General features: G+C 37.2%; 1 pseudogene; it reads left to right on the top strand.

The window, feature by feature from the left end:
- The window catches only part of LOC129502388 (synaptotagmin-17-like), a 92,813-nt pseudogene extending 72,207 nt beyond the window's left edge, over window positions 1–20,606 (top strand).
- Window positions 20,607–22,003: the final 1,397 nt, after the last annotated feature.

Genomic DNA, 22,003 nt, shown 5'->3' with positions numbered 1-22,003 from the left:
CCTTGTACATCATTGCTCAAGTTTTTTACATGTTCCTCACGTTGTAAAAGATGTAGAAGCAAACAGACAATTGTCAACTGAAAAGAGAATTTATTGGATCTGTCAATCATTCAAAAAATTTTTAAATTTTTATGCAACAAGTTTTAACAGATATTCTCCCCTAACCATATTTCTGAATATACAATCCTGTCATATGTGGAAAAAAATGGTGACTTGTATGAACCAAGGTTCAAACTGTGTGTTAAATGCTTGTAAAAATAATTACTACATGACATTAAAGTGACATGCATTCTGAGGAATGCTTTTGCTACTTGGCTTCAGAGTTTTGTTTGTGGGTTGTTGTTGTTGTTTTTTTTTTCTAAAAAGTTTATCTCCTGCTGTGTCTTCATGTAATTATACACAGCATGATTAGATGAAAAAAAAAAAGATTCCCTAAATACTACGAACAGCCAAAATACAGTTCTAATCAATTCACTTGATGTCAAATTGTTTCAAATGTATCCTGGGTACTAACACAAGCATTCTTAGCTTCTCTTCTTTTAGTAGGAATTAACATCTGTTTTCCTTGACCATTAAACTTCTGCTCACGATAACATATTAAGATCCTTAAAACTCTAATCAGAAATGCAAATTAAAATGAGATACTACCTTTTGCCTTTCTGGTTCATAAAGATCAAGAATGAAAGTGTCTAGTTTAGCAAGAATGAGGGAGGGCAATTTTATATACTTCTAGGGCAAGTGTAATCACTACACTTTAGGGTAAGTGTGGGTACTGTACTTCTTCTGTAGGCCAATTTGACAACATATATTTAGGACCATTAAGAAATAGTCATGTCTTTTAATTCAATAATTCCACTTTTAGTACTTTGTTCTAAGGAAATTATCAAATATATACAAAAATGTTCATCATCATATTATATATCTTAAAAAAGACATCATTAAAAATCAAAAAAGAAGATGTACCTAAATAAATCAGTGATAGCATATATGATAGAATATCTTCTGACCCAAATGACTAAAACTAAAATATTGGCAAATAAATTTTGTCTATCAGTATGATAAAATACCAGGTTACCATTTTTTAAAAGGTAGAAATATGTCCTAATATAATTGAATTCTTGTTAACTTTGTATGGCAAATGCATGTGTAGCTGTACATACACACACACACACATAAAAATAGATGAATACAAAATACAAGTATATGCATCAAAAATATTCATAGAAGTTATCTCTGCCTGGAGATAATATCTCTTTCAAAATGTTGATGTCATGATTCAATTAATATTTGTAATATTTATATATGCAATATATTATGCAATATATTTATGTGGCATATCTAATATATGCAATATATACTACATATATAATATACAATAAGATATATATAATTGATACATACAACTATATATTCTTTATTGTATATATTTTATATATTTATTTATAATATTATGTGTATACATATAAAATCTCCTCATCAGAGGACCTGGGAAAGAGTAGACTTTCAAAGAATGATAGTCACCTTCTTGCCTTTACAATGTTTTTCTTATGTGACACCCACCCCACATTATTCTACTTCGAACATGATTTGGCTCCAAGAACACAATCAAGGATAGAGAAGTATCTCAGGAAGGGAAAAAAATCAGGCAGAGAACTAATAAGCCTCTGGAGCTCTTTGCAGTGTCTCTGCACGTATCCTGTCAAGCCAAAGCTTTAAGCCGATGTCAGTTTTCAAATGATAACAGAATGACAGGGCTTCATAACCCAGTGTGTGATCTTAAAGTCTACCTTGCTGATGAATATAGACTAAGGATAACCTTTTTATTCAGAAGGTGTTCTTATTACCTTTTAAAAGCATAAATCAGACCCCGGAAAAGATTAGGTTCATTACTTTAAAATAACCACGTGAAGGAACCCATGGCCACATATCCAAGCTTAATGGATTTTGCCCTCTGAAAGAGGCATAATTTTGGATTCTCCTTCCAGGTCCCTGTTGGGTTTCCATGGGAACAAATGTTTCAGGGTCAACTCTACTCATCTTGGGGTTGGGGAGCTATATGAACAAGTGAGAGAGACAAAATCTTTCTTCTTTGGGAGTTGATTCAGTCTAACTATGGGCCTATATTTGGCCATAACAGAGGAATGGAAGGGTCTAATGCGATAGGACGTTTTAAGGCCAAAGCAGTGAAAGCTTCACTGAAGTATGACATAATTTTTAGTCCTTCAAATTGCTACCTGTTCCCTGACCACCTTTAGTCTGCTTTCCCTTTTGTTCACCAAAAGGGTAGATGGTATCTTATCAGGCTATTCAATACAAAGGAAAAAAGGACTCCCAAACATCATCCTGCAATCTGACTTAATGGAAATAAAAGTCAAACTGAATGGAACATCGAGGTGTTAGTTACTTCACTGTAAAATAAACTAATCCTAAACACATGCAATGCCCTACACTACTTGTTAACTCATTGTTGCAAATGCATAATCCAATAGGAATTTCCATTCACCCTCCAAGAAACTGCATTAGAATGCTAAGAGGCGCTTAGAGCATGAGTGGAGGATGCAGACTCCTAAGTAATTCTTTTGGCCAAAGTAGCAGATGTTGCATTCAACCACTTATTCCAGGGAAATTCGTAAAGCCTGATTGGAAATGCTGAACATAGGTGAGAGAGGAGGCACTTCTACACAGGCCAAGTTCCACTCAGAGCTTTCTGGTGAATGCCAGTAAAAAGATTGCCTAAATCAAGTCCTAATCACAGTAAATACTTACCACTACCATATGCCTGTTCTTTTTCTACTGACCCAATATTTATCACTCTTATCAACCTCTCAGGAAGAAGGTGTTTGGACAAGTAGAGCAATAACTTTTCTCCTACAATTTAATCTATGAAAAGATCCTTAGGGTCTATAATCAAGGTTCCTGAGAACAGCTTCCCCCCCTCCCCAAGCCACATCTTTTGTCAGTACATATGTCTATCAGGAGTAGTAAGTATAACCTTCATAACCTTGAAGTCTCCAAAACTGCGGAAAGCAAATTTCAGTGGCCAATTTGCATTTTAGGGAAAGAAAAAAGAGAGGAAGGGTTTGCTATGTCAAGCTATACCCTTAAAGACTTGTGAGAGTGAGGTTACTGTGGCCAAGCCTTTCCTCTTCCAAATTTCCAAAGCATTTACTGTTCTCTCTCTCACTTTTATTCATTCAACAAGAATTCATGTGCAACGGGGATGGGTCAAAGCTAAATGCTGCTACTTAGCTACAGACTGACATCTCTTGTCTTGCCTTGTAATTGAACAGCTGGTATATCTCTTCCCTCACAACAAAGGTCTGTTTCCTGAGGGCTAGAAACATGGCACATCGTTACCTAGAGAATAAAAACCTGACTGACTCACTTCTCCATGAAGCAGCAACGACCCATCTTCCCAGCACCATCCGCTTTACTTTTCCTGTCTCCTGTACGTCAAACAACCACAGTTATTTCCCATTATAAAATGAATTCTATATTTCTCTGTTAAAATGTACTGACTCAGGCTGATTGTTCTACATGGATGCCATTGCTCAAACTTTTTCCTTTAATATTATGCCCATTCTTTGGTGTCTTTCCCAGCCAATATCTTGTCCATGAAACCTTTGGAGGGGCCTCCAGAACCTGAATCACTCTTTTCTTCCCCTATGTTCCTATAGCACTGTTGTTTCAGTGTTTGCTTTTCGACTTATCATGTTATGCCTTTATTTAAAGCCAGTGGTGTCATTTTCTCTGTTAAATTAGAAGCTTATTATTTAATAATGTTGTGCTTATGTGTATACTTCATGTTGCACATAGAAGACACTTAATAAGTATTTTTGAATAAATTCATCAATACTAGCCATCACAATGACTAATAATGTCTCAGCAAGCTCAAACTAATTAACCAATAACAAAGTGTTGCTTAAATAATTATTATACAGCCACAAAATAGAATACTTTGCAGTCATGAAAAATGAATTAGAAGATATTTCCAAGTTATCACTCTTTTTCTTTTCTCCTTAGTAGCTTTTTCAAACTACTTGCACCACCCCAAACTCCCAAACTCACCACTTCTCTCTTCATTTCAGCAAGATGAATTTACCTCCTACTTCATGGAGCAAATGAGAAAAACAGATTTTTCAAAATTTTGTCACCAAACACAGATAATCACCTGCATGTGGTTCCACCCTGTTCTTCTTCCATGTGGTTATGTTGAAAGAGATTTTCATTCATCATGTTTTAAGACAAAATTCCCATGTGTGTGTACAATGTTATTGTCCACTGTATTCTCCTGTCCCTTGCTCTTTTGATTACCCCCTTCATATTTCTTTATCTTCTTGCTCATTCTCTCTGTCTCCTCCAATCTCTCTTCCTCCCCTTCTTCCCAATAGCATTTAAAGACACTCCCATCTTTGTGCTTAAGAAAATAATGATTTCATGTTACTCTGCATCTTGTTTATAGAAAAACGTTTTAATGGAGTCAGTTCTCTCCTGTTTCCTGAATTTCATCTACCATGTACTTCCCCTCACACTAAGAGGTAGCTCCTCCCTTCTCCTCCAGTAAAAAAGACAAACAACAACAAAAAAAACCCCAAAGAAACAAAAATGTCATCAAAATCATTACTTCCTTATCACTAGAACTTTTTATTTATCACTTCAACCTTTAAGCAGTACATGATAATTGGGATAGTTCCTTTGTGCAGCACACTTTTTTCCAGGTGCTGTCAAACTATTTTATCATGGTTTTCTTCTGCTTTTTTTTTTTTAAGCAGGCTCCATGCCCAGCATCATAAAGCCCAACACAGGCCTTGAACCCATGACCTTGAGATCAAGATCTGAACTGAGATCAAGGGTTGGATGCTCAACTGACTGAGCCACCCAGACATCCTGCTTCCTTCTTTCTTGATTCCCTACTGTGGAATCCCCTTCCTCTGACATCCCTTACATCTACTTATTTCTGAGGGTGTTCATCCAACCACTCTTCTCTTCCTACTCTACACATTACCCGCAGGCATTCTCATCCACCATAACTTCAATTACTATCTCTGTGTTGTGAGACATAGAGTCTACAGTTTCTGCCCAGATCCCTCATTTCAGCTCCAATCTCTTATATCCAACTGCCTATACATCTTATATCCTACACATCTCCATGAGGTTGTCTGATGAGCACCATTTCTCAACATTTTCCAGACTGAAGCCATAACGTCCCACCTCACCACACTCAGCGTGCTCCTCCTTTGTTTCCTTTCCCAGGGGACAGCCTCATCACCATCCAAGTAAGAGACTTAGGCAGAATTCTTAGATCCTCCCTCTTCTCACTTTTAATATTCATTCAATCATTGTAACATACAGAATCCACCTCCTCCTTATTTCTTAGATCCATCAGCATCTCTCTATCCCCACTGACAGTACCCTATTTCAGGCCACCATCATCTCTTACTAGGATTCCTGAAACTGTTTCAACAAGTTTTCCTGCTACAGTCGTGTCACATCCCATTCTGCTCCCTATATTACAACAACCATGGCATTCCTAAAATGTATGTTATATCCCTACTGAAAACCTTTTCAGTGCCATCCCATTGCCTTCAGAATAAGCTAAAAAAAAAAAACCTTATTATGGTTTCTGGGTTCCATATTAGTATGATACCTACTTACTTCTATGAATTTTGCCTATAACATTCTCCTTTTTTTCCAAGATCACTTTCCTATACTTGCTAAGTGCACCTGGCTAACTCCTGCTCATACTTCATTTCTAAGATTAGATACTGCTTCTTTCAGATATTCTCATGCCTACAAGTCTAGTTTGGGGACCCCTTTGCTCCTACAGCATCTAAAAATTCTATCATAATACCTAACCCAAAATATAATAATTTCTGTTAACTGTCTACATCCTGTATTATAAAATCCCTGAGAACAGATATAGTGTCTATGTTTACTATTCGTTGATTCAACAAATAGTATTGTAGTACTGGTTCTAGAATTACAATCAATAGAAAGCAAAAACAGATATGAGAGTTCCTTCATGTCTCTCACAACCTATTCAAGGAAACAGATATTGATCAAGTGATCACACACAAAACTGAACTCCAGTCAATACTACAAAGGAAAATTAGATTTGATAAAGCCTATAATGAGGAGCTTGACCTAGTGAAGATGGCCCAGGCAAGGAAAACCTCCTTGCCTTTGGAGGATATAAAGACTGGGGCAGGGCGGGGGGGACTCTGAGACTGAGATGTAATTAATGGACAGAGAGGAAATGCACCCTTTTAGGGAACAGCATATGTCAAGGCCCCAGGATTAGATTCAAGGAACTGGAAGAGCTTCAGTGGAACTGGAGCACTAAGAGAAAAAAATCCAAATTAGTTAAGGCTGGAAAGTAAAAGTCTAAATATTCAGATGTCCATACCTGCCCTACAGCCATTAAAGGATTTCCCACAGAGATGATGTGATCAGACTTTTGGTCTGAGAGATCAGTCTGACTGTAGAACAGAGGATGGATTGGATGAACCCAGAAACAGATGTCAGTATGCCTATTAAGATTCTGACTATCGCCATAACCAAAATGGCAGATAATGGAGGCAGAGGTTACATTGATGGTGTTGGACAAAGAAATAAAGGGAAGACTTAAGAGATATTTGGGAGATGAAATTAGTAGGCTTGGTAATGTATTAGATGTGGGAGTTAGGAAGAAGAAATTCCCTAGAGTGGCATCTGGCACATGGTGGCATTACAACAAATATCTATCCAATAAATACATAGTGTATGATTTTTTTTTACTTTTAAAAATATATACATATGAACCTAAGAACCAATTCCAGTTCTTCCACATTCTAGACACCTTTAATCAAATCACTTACCTTCTATGTGACTAAATTTCTTCATCCATTAAATGGAGAAAAATATAGTAAAAAATGTATAGGTAATTTTCATCCGAATGAAATGTAAAAATTCACATTAAGTATTTAGCCCAATCCTTATTATTAGTAAATGTTCAATATATGTGAGTTTTAAATATATATATACAACTGCTACATATTATTATTACATAAATACGGACAAAAATACATTTACCCAGTGTAGATCAGGTTTTAAAAAAGGACTATTTTGGTGGGGACATGAAGAAAGAAAAGGGAACCAAAAAGACAAAAACTATACTAGAAAAACGAGATACAATATGACCATATTTATGAATTATAAGATTGTGTGTCTAAACATACACTTTAAGACAACTGTTGAATGTTTTCAATAAAAATAAATGTCTTATTTATGTTGATCTCCTTTATGTATGTATATTTTAAAATCTTTTCTGTAATATATATGTTGCTTATAATAAGAAAAAATAATTTGAAACTACATTTTATACTTTACCTTCTGAAAGTATAAAGAGCCCCTGAAGTGTAGTCAGTGACTTTGAAATTTTATTCTCTTACCAGAGGAATCTAGCCATTGGTATTATCTAGTAATTCAGAGTTAATTTCCCTAGATTTAAGAGCATTAAATTTTCCCCTAATCTTGCCTGTATTTCTCTTTTATTTTTTAAAAAGATTTTATTTATTTATTCATGAGAGCCATCGAGAGAGGCAGCGACATAGGCAGAGGGAGAAGCCGGCTCCCCACAGGGAGCCTGATGCAGGACTCAATCCCAGGACCCTGAGATCACCACCTGAGCCAAAACTAGATGCTCAACCACTGAGCCACCCAGGTGCCCAGCCTGTATTTCTCTTTTAAACGTTCAAGAGCTGAAATACAAAAGAACTTCAAATAAGTGTGTATCCAGCCACATAGTGAAAGGAATATAATATTACTGAAGGCAATGACAGGGGAAATTAACCAAATAAAGCAGACCTTTGTATTTAAACAGTGTGAACTCACAGCCAATGACAGATAGTAGCCCCCCAAACTGATGTAATTAAATAAGAAAAAAAATAGTCTGTAATAGTTACCCCTCTTTGTTAATCAAAAGAACTCAAACAAATTCCCCCAAACAACAGTGGAAATTTGCTTTAATAGTGCATTTTTCAATCAAATGGACAAGCAGAAGGACAAAATTAGGAAATTGTAATATTGAATATTTCATGTTATTTCCCAGAGCAGAGAAGTCCTAGGTTTATAAACACATATCTAAAGACTATGAGTGCGAACAAGCAATCTGATTATAAGAACTATTTAAAAGAAAGCAAGCTGAAGGATATAAGCTAAACAAAATGAAAGTCAAAATAGAATAGAATAAAATAATCAGGGTTTTGAGTTCAAAGATTTTTTGAATAACAACCATATTCAAGGTACTCTTCTAAGTACATTGCAATTGATATCTCACTTGTATTTGCACAAACGACCTTTTGACTTATTCTATGAGGAATCCAGATGCAGAGAAATGATGACATGTGAATGAATCCAAGTCCTTGAACTTTCTCTTTGTTTCCACAGTATGAAGGTTGGAGAAGAGGAACAAAACTTCAGATTTCACTTGAGAAAATCTATGTTGAGTATAAAGGCAGAATTGTAAAGTGGCATTTGGAAGTGTCCACCCATCCCCTAAGACCAGATGACTTTTTATGATTTTTTTTAAAAGAAGAAATTTGGAAGATAATCCTAGCATGATAAAGCTTGAACTCTGAGTGTTTTGGTTGTATCAGTCAAAGGGCAGACAGACTCAAAGAGTTGAACTGCAAAGAACTTAATAAAGAGGCTATTTCCAGAGATGAGGGAGGGTTTAAAGGAAACTGGTAAGGAACCCAGTGCCAACAGTACCTCAGCTTTGAGTGGTTGTCCTAACAACCAGCCTGTCAAGAGCAGGTTATGGATCAATGGGGATGGAACATAGCCACACATTAGGAATGCCTTCACTGCAAATGTTTAGAGGGCTAGAGACATCATCTGAGAGAGAATGAAATGGAACACATTTCTAAAAGAACAAAAAATTTAAAGCAGAAATACCATATATCCTCCTGGATTTTGGTGGATACTGGTATGATAACAGTAATTTTATCACAGAAAGATGGTATCTATTATTAATTCCAAATAGTTATTGGGAAAGTGAGATGCAGATACAATCTTTCTGTTGTGAAGCAACAGACCAGAGACTGGATCATCTGAAGATGTTAAAGGAACAGAAAGAAGCAAATTCCAAGAGATACTGAATTGGGTTGGGGCCTTTCCTGAACTGAAAAATCCACAATGTCTCATTTTAGGGATGAGTAAAAGTTGAAGGAAACAATGCTAAGTAAGGCAAAGCTAAATACACATTTATAAGCAAATATTACTTAGGATGAAACATAGCTACAAAAGGGCTGGCCACCAGTCTTAAGTAGCCTTCTCATTTAAGCATTATGTCATACTTTCTGGTATCATTTTTATGTGGTTTAGGTAATAACACAATGTTATATAGGATTTTCCTTATTGCTTCCAAATGCAAATATTATAATAAATAAGAACTTGATACATAAACACAGCTCTGTTCCCTTCACCCTTATTCAAAACTGCCAGAAAAGTAGACTACAAATTAAAATGCTAATAAAAATACAAAGCAAAAAAGATATACCTAGTAAGTCAGTGGTGGAAATATGATAAAATCATGTAAAATTATTTTAGACAAGAAAAGAGGAAAAAAGCAACAGAGAATAGATGGGACAAAGAGAAAACAAATTGTAATAACATAGTAGATTTAAATTCAACTATCTCAATAATCACATGAAAAATAAATACTATCCCCCTCAAAAAAAGAAGAGACCAGATTCTTTAAAAAAAGAAAAAAAGATCCAATATTATGTTGTCTATAAGAAATCTTCTTTAAATAAAAACATAGGTAAAAAGAATAAAAGAATGTAAAAAGATATGTCACACCACAATCAAGAAAGCTGGAATGACTATACTAAAATTTCAGAACAAGGAATAGTATCACTAATATAAAGGGGCATTATCTAATGCTAAATGAACCAATTCATCAAGAAGACATAACAATTCTAAATGTGTATACATACATCTAATAACAGTTTCAATGTACATGAAAGACCAACTATTAGACAGAAAGAACAAATAGACAAATCCATAATTATAGTTGGAGATTTTATCACCTCTTTCAATGTTTGATAGAGCAAGTATACAGAAAATCAAAAGGATATAGAAGACCTAACAGTACATTGGTCCTAACTGTAATGTATTTAATACTCATCCAACAAAAGCATACAATGCATTCTTTGCAAATAAACGTGGAACATTGACCAATATAGAGCATATGATGGACCTGAAAAAACGTCTCAATAGATTTGCAACTATTGAAGTCATATGAATTATATTCTCTAAGCACAACAAATTAAACTGGAAATCAATATCAATATCTGGAAAATCCCCAAATATTTGGAAATCAAACATCACATTTCTAAACAACCATTGAGTCAAAGAAGAATTCAAAAGGAAAATTAGAAACTATTTTGAACTGAGAGAGAATAAAAATACAACATATCAGAAAATGTGCCTGTTGTTAAGGTAGTGCTCAGGGGAAAATTTATACTTCAAATGCTAAAAGAGAAAGAAAGAAGGCCTCAAATCAATGATCTAAGTTTCCACCTTAATAAACAAGGAAAAAAAAAGAAAAAAACCAATCCTAAATTTAGCAAAGCAGAAAATAATAAAGGAAATTTAAAAATCAATGAAACAAAATATAAAAATAACAGAGGGCCATCAATGAACTCAAAACTGGATCAAAGAAATTGATAAACCTCTAGCCAGATTGATCAAGAATAAAGAAAGGACACAATTTGCTAAAATCAGTAATAAAAATAAGGTTATCACTAAAGACCCTACAGGTATTAAAAATGATAATAAGTGAATATTGTCAACATCTTTATGTTAATAAATATCATAACAACAAATAACAACTTAGGTGAAATAGAAATTACTGAAAATACACATATTACTCTAAAAGAAATAATAATCTGAACACCTATAATCAAGAAATTGAACTTTTCATTAAAAACCTTCTCATACAGGATGCCTGGGTGGCTCAGTGGTTGAGCACCTGCCTTTGGCTCAGGGCCTGATCCCAGGGTCCTGAGATGAAGTCCTGCATCTGTGCTCCCTGCGGGGAGCCTGCTTCTCCCTCTATGTCTCTGCTTCTCTTGGTCTCTCATGAATAAATAAATAAAAATTAAAAAACAAAACAAAAAAAAACCAGCTCATACAAAAATACCCAGCCCCAAACGGCTTCACTGGAAAATTCCACCACATACTTAAAAAAGAAATATCAATTCTACATAAATTCTTCTAAGAAAGGGAGAGAACACTTCCCAGCTTGTTCTATGAGGTCAGAATTACCATGCTACTAAAATCAGAATGTTATAAGAAAACTATACCAATAGCCCTTAAGACATTGATGCAAACATTCTTTGAAAATTTTTTAACAAATTGAATTCATCAATACATGAGAAAGATAATACATTATGACCAAATATTAATTCCAGGAATGCAAAGATGATTTAACATGTGAAAAGCAATGTAATCCTATCAGTAGAGGAAAGAATAACATGTATGATCTCAATACATGAAAAAAAATCATTTGACAAAATTTAACTGTAATTCATGATTTAAAAAAATTAAACTTTCAGCAAGCTAAGAATTAGAGGGAAAATTCTCTAAATAATATGAAGTATCTATAAAAAACCCACAACTAATATCATCCTTCATGCTTTACTCGTAAGGGTTGGAACAAGGCAAAAATACCTTCCCTCACTACCTCTAGTCAGCATTGTACTGGTGGTGCTACCTCATGCGGTAAAACAAGAAACAAAAATAAAATGCCTGCTGATTGGAATGGAAGAAGTAAAATTTCCTTATTTGCAGGATACATGATTGTCTATGCAGAATATACCAAAAGAAAATACTAAGTGAGTTTTGCAAGACTGCAGATAACAAGGTCAACACAGAAAATCAATTGCATATCTTATATCCTATTATAATTGAAAATTTTGTAATAGGCAATTTACAAAACCACAAAATCATGAAAAAATAAAATTCAATTTAAGAAAAATTATGCAAGACAAGCTAAAAGTGACAAAGTAATGCTGAGAGAAATTAAAAATCTTAATAAGTGGAGAGATATACCATAGGTTAGAAGACTAATTAAGATGTCAATTCTCCCCAGTCCATAAATTTAATGTGATCACATTCAAAATTCCAGTAGTCACTTTTGTGAAAACTGGAAAGCCTATCCTAAAGTGTATATGAAATGGCAAAGGAACTCGGATAGCCCAAAATATTGACAGAGAACAAAGTTGAGGATTTACTCAACTGGACTTTAAAGCTTACATCCAAGGTATAATAATCAAAGCAGTGTGGTATTGGTATAAAGACAGATAGATATAGAGATCAATAACATACAATAGAGACCCCGGAAGTAAAACCGTGCATCTGTCTGGTCAGCTCATTTTAAGAAAGATACCAATGCAATTCAGTAGGGAAAGACATATGTCAAGAAATAATGTTTAAACAATTGAATATCCAAATGCAAAAAGAAAAACAATAATGAATCTCAACCCTTGCATCATACCACATGTAAAAATTGACTCAAATGAATCATAGACTTGGGCCTGAGAGCTAAAACTATCAAGCTTTAAGAAAAAAAAAAAACATAAAAATCTTAGCAACTCTGAATTCAGCAAAAATTAAATAGATTTCATAAATAACCCCCCAAAAGCATGGGATATAAAAGAAAAAAATTAACAAATTTGACTTCTTTGAAATTTAAACTTTTGACCTTTAAAAGACACTGTTAACAATAAAGAATTTTTACAATAATGAGAAGACAAATAACCTAACTAAAAAATATAAATGGACAAAAGATTATAGCTTCCCAAAATAAAGTATACAAAGGGCAAGCGAGCCTGTGAAAATATGCTTATCATTCATCCTTACAGAAATGCAAACTAAAACCACAAGGAGATATCTTTACACACTCACTAGAAGAGCTAGAATTTAAAAGCCTAAGAATACCAATTATTGACAAGTACATGGACACCTGGAGCTCTCTTACACTGTTCCTGAGAATGAACACTGGAAAATAGCAATGATTTCTTTTAAAGTAATACACATCCTTCCCCTACACCCAGAGATTCTATTCCTAGGTATTTATCCAAGACATATGGGAACATTAATTGACACTTGTACTCAAAAAGCAGATTTATTCATAATATTCCCAAATTGGAAAGAATCTAAACTTTCATCAATATCTGAAAGACCACACAAATGTGATCCAAGTATGCCCCGCTTTTCAAAACTGTGTCTTATAACACTTTGTTTTTATGAAGCAGTTGTATTATTACCTGATTTCTTGAACTGAAAGAAATCTGAAGAGGACGTACACTTTTACGACAAAAAGTGAAAATTGCGTTCAGCATTGGTTTTGCAGCAGCCCTTATAAGGGAGCATCAGCATCTCGGCATCAAGTTGCCTGAGCTTTGACCTGTGACTGGTGATCATCTGTGCTTTATCTCGATTTATTTTGTGCATGTGTTGGCAGGATGTGTCCGAAGGGATCAGAAAAGTCCAAGAGGTGATTTTTTGGGTCTGAAAATGCTCAAAATTTTGTCCATATAAATTAATCATAATTGCCTCTTTGCTTTTATGCCATTTTGGCTTACAAAAGGTCTCATAGAAATCCTCTACTTTTGAGTGGTCATGGAAACCTGTACCTACCTATAATGAAATACAGTGCAACAATAAGAAGGAATGAACTACTGATTAAAAGCAATAACATGAATAAATCTCAAGAACATCTTGCCAAAAGCATCCACCAGAAAATACTACATATCTTGTAATTTCATTCATGGAAAATTCTAGAAAAACCACATATACGGTAAAAATTACGGAAAAAAAAGAGGTCAATATCTACCAAGAACCAGGAGTCAGGAATAAGAGATAGACTTAATTTTTTTTGAAAAGTTTATTTTATTTTAGAGAGAGCGAGAGAGCAGATGGGGCTGAGGGAGAGAGAATCCCAAGCAGACTAGTGCTAGATTTCATCACCCTGAGATCACAACCTGATCTGAAACCAAGAGTCGGATGCTCAACTTTAAAGATTGATTTTAAAGGCATGTAGATCAACTGTTTAAGGTGATGAAAATATCCTGATTACCATAGAGGTTATGCAACAGTACATAATTATCAAAACTCAATGATTTTTACACATAAATTAGTAAATTTTATTGGCTGTGAATTACACTTCAATCATGTTGATTTTTTTAAAAGTCCAGAAAAAAGCACCTACAGCTGTAGTGATTTGTCAATGGAAATTTTTTTTTGTTGAAATTTAATGTCATTGAAATCCTCTTAACCATGAAAATGTAATCCTTTACATTTAATAAGTTACATGCAATGACACATGATATGCTAATGAAACTGTATTTGAAATACAGATCATGGGATCCCTGGGTGGCGCAGGGGTTTGGTGCCTGCCTTTGGCCCAGGGCGCGATCCTGGAGACCCGGGATCGAATCCCACATCGGGCTCCCGGTGCATGGAGCCTGCTTCTCCTTCTGCCTGTGTCTCTGCCTCTCTCTCTTTCTCTCTCTGTGACTATCATAAATAAATAAAAATTAAAAAAAATAAAATAAAATGAAATACAGATCATTCTAAGGAGTCACGGTAACAATACATAGTGTCATTGAGGATATAGAGTAACTACAACTCTCACTCCACTGCTGTGGGAGTTGTACCAAATTGGCACAGCAGCTCTGGAAAATTCTTCTAAGTTATCTATTAACCTTAAAGATAAACATACGTTATGACCCAATAGTTTCACACGTAAGTTTGTATGTAATAAAAATAAGCTCTTCAGGGTGCCTGGATGCCTCAGTCAGTTGAGTATCTGACTCTTGATTTTGGCTTAGGTTGTTATCTCAGAGTCCTGGGATGGAGCCCTGTGTTGGGCTACCCGGACAGAGGGGAATCTGCTTGAGGATTCTCTCTCTATTTATATCCCTCTGCCCCTCCCCTTGTCTCTCTCTGAAATAAATAAATAAATTTTGGAAAAATAAGCTCCTTTGTCCATCAAATAAAATATATAAGAATTTCATAGATGCTTTATTCATAAAACCCCCAAACAAGAAACTCATGAAATGTCTAAAAGCAAAATATAAATAAGTTGTAGTGTGCTCACAAAATGGAATACTATTCAGCAATAAAAAAATAAATGACTGCTACCCACAACAATATAGATAAATGTCATAAACAATGTTGAACAACAACAAAAAAAAAGCCAGACCCCAATTCCACTCAAAGTAAGTTGGGAATAAACAAAATGAATCTAAGTTGGTAGAAGTCAGAATGATGCTGTCTTTGGTGGAGAATATTATCTAGAAGGGGGCATGAGGGAGCCTTCTGGAGTGCTGAAAACATTCTTTCTTGGCCTGTAATATGGTTATATACACACTTGTAATGTAAAAATTCTTTACATCGCACACTTAAAATTGGTGCATTTTTGTGTGAATTATACCATAATGTAAAAGTTTTTGAAAGTTTAAAACATGCTTTAAAAATTTATGAAAAAGAGAAAAAAAATCATAGTCTTAGACTGCTAAATATTATTCTAGTTCCATGGATAAGGAGCTGAAGGAAGAATGCTTTTGGAACATTCTCTTTGTAAAAATCCCTCTGGAGGGTGTTAGGGAATTCCCAGCAGCAGATCAGGGGAGCCTGAAAGCTATAACAGAAAAAAAAAATGTGTTTTATTAAATTAAAATGTCAACGCTTTCCTGATTTCTCCAATAGTTATTTCTTTTTAGTTTCCCATAAGGATTGACAGTGGATATCTGTTGACTTGGCCTGACTAGGAATCAGCAGATTATCCTTCAAGTCCCTCTGCTTCTGAGTAGTGGCGCATACTCAGAGGGGTCAGTTATCCTTCCTGTGATTTCAGATTATCAATCGACAAAAATATTTTTACTAGCAGTAATAAGTACAGCTCCTAATAGCTCCTGAATAATTGTTATAAACTGGCTACTGTGCTGGCAACTTTGCACACATTATCTCCAATGTTGTGTGGTAGGTCTTACTACAGAGAGGCAATGTAAGAGTATGTTCTCTGGGGTCAGATTCCCTGAGTTAAAAACCTGGTTCTGCTTCTTTTCAAATGTATAAACTTGGGCCCTGATCTCTTCATCTGTAAAATAGGAATAAAAAAATATCTTTCTTTCAAGATTCATATTAAAGCATTGAGAATATGCCCAGCACATACTAACAGCTCTAAATGTATTTGCTAAATAAAATGAGAGAAGTCACGTTAAAGATGAAAAAATGCAAGCTCACAGTGACAATAATATGCCCTGAGGGTGAGGCAAGGAGAGTATCACCCAGGGGCAGACAAGGAGGGGGTGCATTACATGCTGGGCTTTTTTTTTTTTTTTTTTTTTTTTTTTTAGAAAAAGAGGAAGAAGGCCATCTGGATGGCTCAACTGGTTAAGTCTCCTACTCTTGATTTCACCTCTGGTAATGATCTCAGGATTATGAGATGGAGAAATGGAGCCCCCTGTTGGGTTCCATGCTGGGTGTGGAACCTACTTAAGATTCTCTCTCTCCTTCTCCTTCTGCCTTCCTCTGCCCACCCCCCCGCACATGCACCTGCTCACACTCTCTCTCTCTCAAAAAAAAAAAAAAAAGAAAGAAAGAAAAAAGAAGAGGAAGAAGAAGAGTGAGACTTTTTATTACCACCATGCCCTGATATTTCAAATCAATATCAGAGATAAAACACTCTCCCACTGTTCCCGCAGGCACGGTGGACAGCCCTACATCGAGGTTTAGAAAAATCCCTGAGTGACACAACTACAGATCACTGAGCTGCAATTCAAACCCATATCCATCAAATTTCAAAGTCTGTACCAACTGAACCCCTTCTAAGGGACATTTTTGTTCATGGAATACATTTTTTTGGAACTCAAATCTGCTCTATATGATATCCATATCATCTTCTTCTAAAACATTTTTTAGTCAAGAAATTAATAGTAGTACCTACCATGTCCTGGGTTTGGGGTTCTGTTCTAGCCACTGGGCATGCAGCAGTGAACAAGGCAGTGTCCTCTCTCTCTTAGAGCTTACATTCTAGTAGGGTGACACAGAAAATAAATAAATGAACGCACTATATTCAGATGACAATATGTCAATGAGGAAATAAACCAGGCCAATGGGCCAAGACTCTGCTGTCCAGCATAGTAACCTTTAGCCACATGTGGCTATTGAATATTTAAAATGTGATTAGCAGAGCACCTGGGTGTCTCAGTCTATTAGGTGACTAATTCTTGATTTCAGCTCAGATCATGATCTCAGGGTGGTGAGGTTGAGCCCCACCGTGGATTCCAGGCTGAACAGTGCATCTGCTGAAGATTCCCTCTCTCTTTTTCCCTCTCCTTCTGCCCCTCCCTCATCCCCACTCTCACTCTCTCTCCCTAAAATAAATAAATAACCAAACAAATAAAATGTGATTACCTCAGATTGAATTATGATGTAAGTGTAATCTACTTTGGATTTGTAATCCACATATGGATTTCAAAGATTTAGTACTAAAAAGAGTATGAAATATCTCATGAATAGTTTTTATGTATTTATTCATGTAGTTAAGACCCAAGAGTGTTTTATGTATAAAACAACATATTTACCATGTCCAGTGTTCTTTAATATTTTCTATAGCGTAGATTTGCTGGTGATGAATTCTCTCAGAATGTGTTCTTCTGAAAAAGCCTTTATTTCTGTTTTGTGTTATTTTTTAAAGATTATTTATTTATTTGAGAGAGAGAGAGAGAGAGAGAGAGAATAAGCAGGGAGAGTGGCAAACCAAGAGCAGGGAGCCTGACGCAGGGCTCAATTCCAGGACCCCTGGATCACAACCTGAGCTAAAGGCAAATGCTTCACCCACTGAGCCACCCAGGTGCCCCTATTTTATATTATTTTATTTCATTTTATTATTTTATTTTATTTACTTTATTTTTTGAAGATTTTAAGATTTTAATTTTGAGTAATCTCTATACCTGGCATGGGGTTCAAATTTACAACCCAGAGATTAAGAGTCGCATGTTCCACTGTAGGCAGCCAGGCACCCCTCTTTAATTTTTTAAAGTTATTTCCACTGAGAAGCACCTGCGCCACTGGGTGACTCAACTGGTTAAGCGTCTGCCTTGGCTCAAGTCATGATCCCAGGGTCCTGGGATCCAGTCCCATGTCGGGCTCTCTGCTCAGTGGGAGGCCTGCTTCTCCCTCTCCCTCTGCTGCTCCGCCTGCTTGTGCTCTCTCTCTCTGTCAAATAAGTAATTAAGTAATTTTTAAAGAAAAGGCTGCGTTCACTGAATAGAGAATTCAGAGTTAGTGGCTTTTGTTCTTTTAGCAGGTTGAAGATGTCATTCTATTGTCTCCTGGCCTACATTGTTCCTGATTAGAAATCTATAGGCCCATATCTTTTATTTTGTATGTAATGTGTATTCCTTTTCTCAGGGTGTTTTACCATCTACTTTTTGTCATGAGTTTTCACAACTTTTATTATAATATGTGACATTTCCCTTGCTCTACCTGCTTGGGGTTCTGCTGAGCATCTTGAATATGTGGATTGACAGTTTTCCTCAGATTTGCAACAAATGTTGCCAGTGTGTTTTTCAAATACTTTTCTCTTTTTTTTTCCTCTCCCCTTTTTATGAAACTCTAAGACACATATGCTGACACTTCATATTGTCGCCCAGCCAGGAAGGCTCTGTTCATTGGGCCTTTTTACCCTGTGTATTTCAGTTTGCACAGTTTCCATTGCAATGCTTTCAAATTTAGTGCTTTTTCTTTCCTTCTTAGTGTCTAATCAGTTGTTAATCCTCCCAGTGAAATTTTCCATTTTGGGTATTGTTTCATTTCTAGAAATTCCATTTTTTTAAATCCCTCATTCCTCTCCTCATTAGGCTTATGATTCCCTTTAAATCCTTCAAGATACTTAAATTTGCTGCTTTAAGATCCTTGTCTACTAATGCCATTACCTTCATCATTGTTTATCTTTTGTATAGTCAGTGATTGATGCTTCTCCTTGTAGTCGCATTTTTTTCCCACTTCTTTATTTGTCCTATTTGTGCATTTTGCAATGTTGAGTGCTGGATTTTTTTTAAAAAAATATACATTCCTGCTCATTCCAGCCAGGGCAGCACGCCAGGGTGGGGGGGGGTGCTTCGGACACCCCAGCTCCTGCAACCTGGGAGGCGGCCCCGACTCCGGGAGCCAAAACGCAGGGACAGATGGACTTGCAGGCACTGCTGTCAGAAGTGCGAGGAGTCCAGCTATTGCCAGTCGAGTGAGGATGAAGTTGAAATTCTGGGACGTCTCCCTGCCCAGCCTCCTCCCTGGCTGGTGGCCAGCTGGAGCAGTGACAAGGACCGGGACTCTGTCCACACAGCTGGTGAAGTCCCTCTGACCCCTTGGACCAACTTCCTAGATCGAAGATGCTCGTCCTCAGCTCAGATACGTCTAAGTCTACGTACAGCCTGACCCGGAGGATTTCAAGTCTCGCATCCAGACCACCCAACTCCCCACTTACTGATATTAAACCCATCAAGTTTGGCGTTATCTGCACCAAAAAAGGAGCCCATCCAGCCCTCGATGCTCAGACGGACCTATACCCCAGACAACTACTTCAGAAAGTTCAAGCCCCAGCTGTACTCCCTCGACTCCAACAGCAACGATGTGGACTTCCTAACAGACAAGGAGGTCTTGTCCAAGGACCAGCTGGACATGCTGCGCCTCAGCACCCAGTATGACCTGCCGCACAGCCACCTGACGGTCCGGGTGATCGAGGCCAGGGACCTGCCACCGCCCATCTCCCATGACGGCTGGTGCCAGGACATGGCCCACTGGAGCCCCTATGTCAAGATCTGTCTCCTGCCAGACCAGAGGAACTCTAACCAGGCGGGGGTCAAATGCAAGACCCAGAAGCCTGTGTTTGAGGGGCGTTACACCGTAGAGATCCCCCTCCTCGGAGCTCAGAGGAGGTCCCTGCTGCTAACCATGGTGAATTTTGATAAATTTTCCCACCATTGTGTCACTGGGAAGGTGTTGGTGCCTCTATGCCAGGTTGACCTGGTGGAAGGCGGGCCTTGGTGGAAGGTGCTGGTCCCCAGATCTCAGAATGAAGTGGAGCTGGGGGAGCTGCTTCTGTAGCTGAATTCTCTCCCAAGTGCTGGGAGACTGAATGTGGATGTCATTGGAGCCAAGTCATGTCTTCAGACCGATGTGAGCCAAGGTTCAGACCCCTTTGTGAAAATCCAGCTGGTACCTGGACTCAAGCTTGTGAAAACAAAGAAGACATCCTTCTTAAGAGGCACAATCGATCCCTTCTACAATGAGTCCTTCAGCTTCAAAGTTCCCCAAGAAGAACTTGAAAATGCCAGCTCGGTGTTTACAGTTTTTGGCCACAACATGAAAAGCAGCAACGACTTCATCGGAAGACTTGTCATCGCCCAGTACTCCTCGGGCCCCTCTGAATCCAGCCACTGGTGGCAGATGCTCAACACTCACCGACTGCCCTGGAGCATTGGCACAGCCTGAGGTCCCCGGCTGAGTGTGACCGCGTGTCTCCTGCCTTGCTGGAGGTGACCTGAGGGCTGCAGGGAAAGCAGCTTTCATTTGTTGGGAAAAAAAAAAAAAAAAGGAAGAAAATTTAAGACAGAGAAAAAAAATATATATATACACATTCCTTTAAAAGATATTAGACTTTATTTGGGCAGGCACTTAAATTATTTGTTATTCAGTCTGAGTTTTTTTCAAAGTTTTCTTATAAGCTTTTATAAGCTTTTTTTAGAGCAGGTTTTGCACATCCTTGACTCTAGAGCTAGCTTATTTTCTCTCAGAAGACATGACCCTCCACTGTCACCACTGAATTCCTCTGGGTTTCAACAAAGACTCTACTCTGGGTGACCAGAACTCAGACATGTCCCAGCCCTGTGTGTTCCAGAAACTCCTCCGTTTACAGTCCTGTGGTTATTCTCTGCCCAGCCAGCCTCATGGACTTTCACCCGTCACAGCTGTGGTTTAGTACCCAACGTCCTACTCAAGGGGAGTATGTATAAAATACTCCAGACAGTTCCCTCCTCCCTGGTACGCTGACCCTCAAATTCCAGACACTTCACTCTTCCAAAATTCCAACCTCTGTCTCCTGCCTTCACTGCAATCTGAAAAGTGCCTCCAGACAGAAAGCCCAGATGCACAAAAAGTCCACGTCGTTTGCTGTTCCCCTTCTCTCCTGAATCATAGTCCTGCGCTGCCTCTTGCCTAATGTGCAAAAAGTTACCCCCGAGGCTTTGTCCAGTTACCTCATTGTTTACCGCGAGATGGTGCTCCCATCATGGTGACTCCATAATGGCCAGAGGCAGAAGTAAGCCTGTATGAAATATGACAGTTTATAAAAATAAAGATGTTTTATTTACTTAAAATTTTTTAATGTTTTTTTTTTAAAGGAAATGAATTCCAAGGGCATCTCATCATAAGAAACGTCTAATTTAGTGTACTGCTTTTCAAACTTGGTTGCAACTTGGAACAACCCAGAGTTTCTGATTTAAATGGTCTGGGATGTCACTTAAGCATCAGAAATGTTTAAAGCCCCCTTGGTCATTCTACTCTGTAGCCAAGCTTGAGAATCACTGAGTCTACACTGTGGAGAGGTGGGTGGAACGTATATGTGAGTGTAGAGGTGCGGGGCTGCACACATGACTGAGTATACATGTATAGATGGAATACACCTTCCATCTGGCTCTCTGGATCAGTAGCTCTCAAACATTATTGTTGGAGAAACCCTGCTCAGGTTAAATGCCTAGCAAAGGATATTTTTCCAGTATAGGATGTGCCTAGCTAGGCCTAAGGAAAAAGTAGAGAATGCTGCTCGGGTGGTTAGGGGCCACTAAGAGCAGCTGTTTATGAGTAAGGGCCTATATTTCATGGATTAACCATTTGATCATCCTGTTCATTAAAATGAGTCAGAGTGGCTACACCAGAATCTGAC

The sequence above is a fragment of the Nyctereutes procyonoides genome, unplaced genomic scaffold, assembly GCF_905146905.1.
Source record: "Nyctereutes procyonoides isolate TBG_1078 unplaced genomic scaffold, NYPRO_anot_genome, whole genome shotgun sequence".
NCBI classification, from domain to species: Eukaryota; Metazoa; Chordata; class Mammalia; order Carnivora; family Canidae; genus Nyctereutes; species Nyctereutes procyonoides.
The sequence above is the reverse complement of the archived record's forward strand: the minus strand, read 5'-3'. Positions and strand labels throughout refer to the sequence as shown.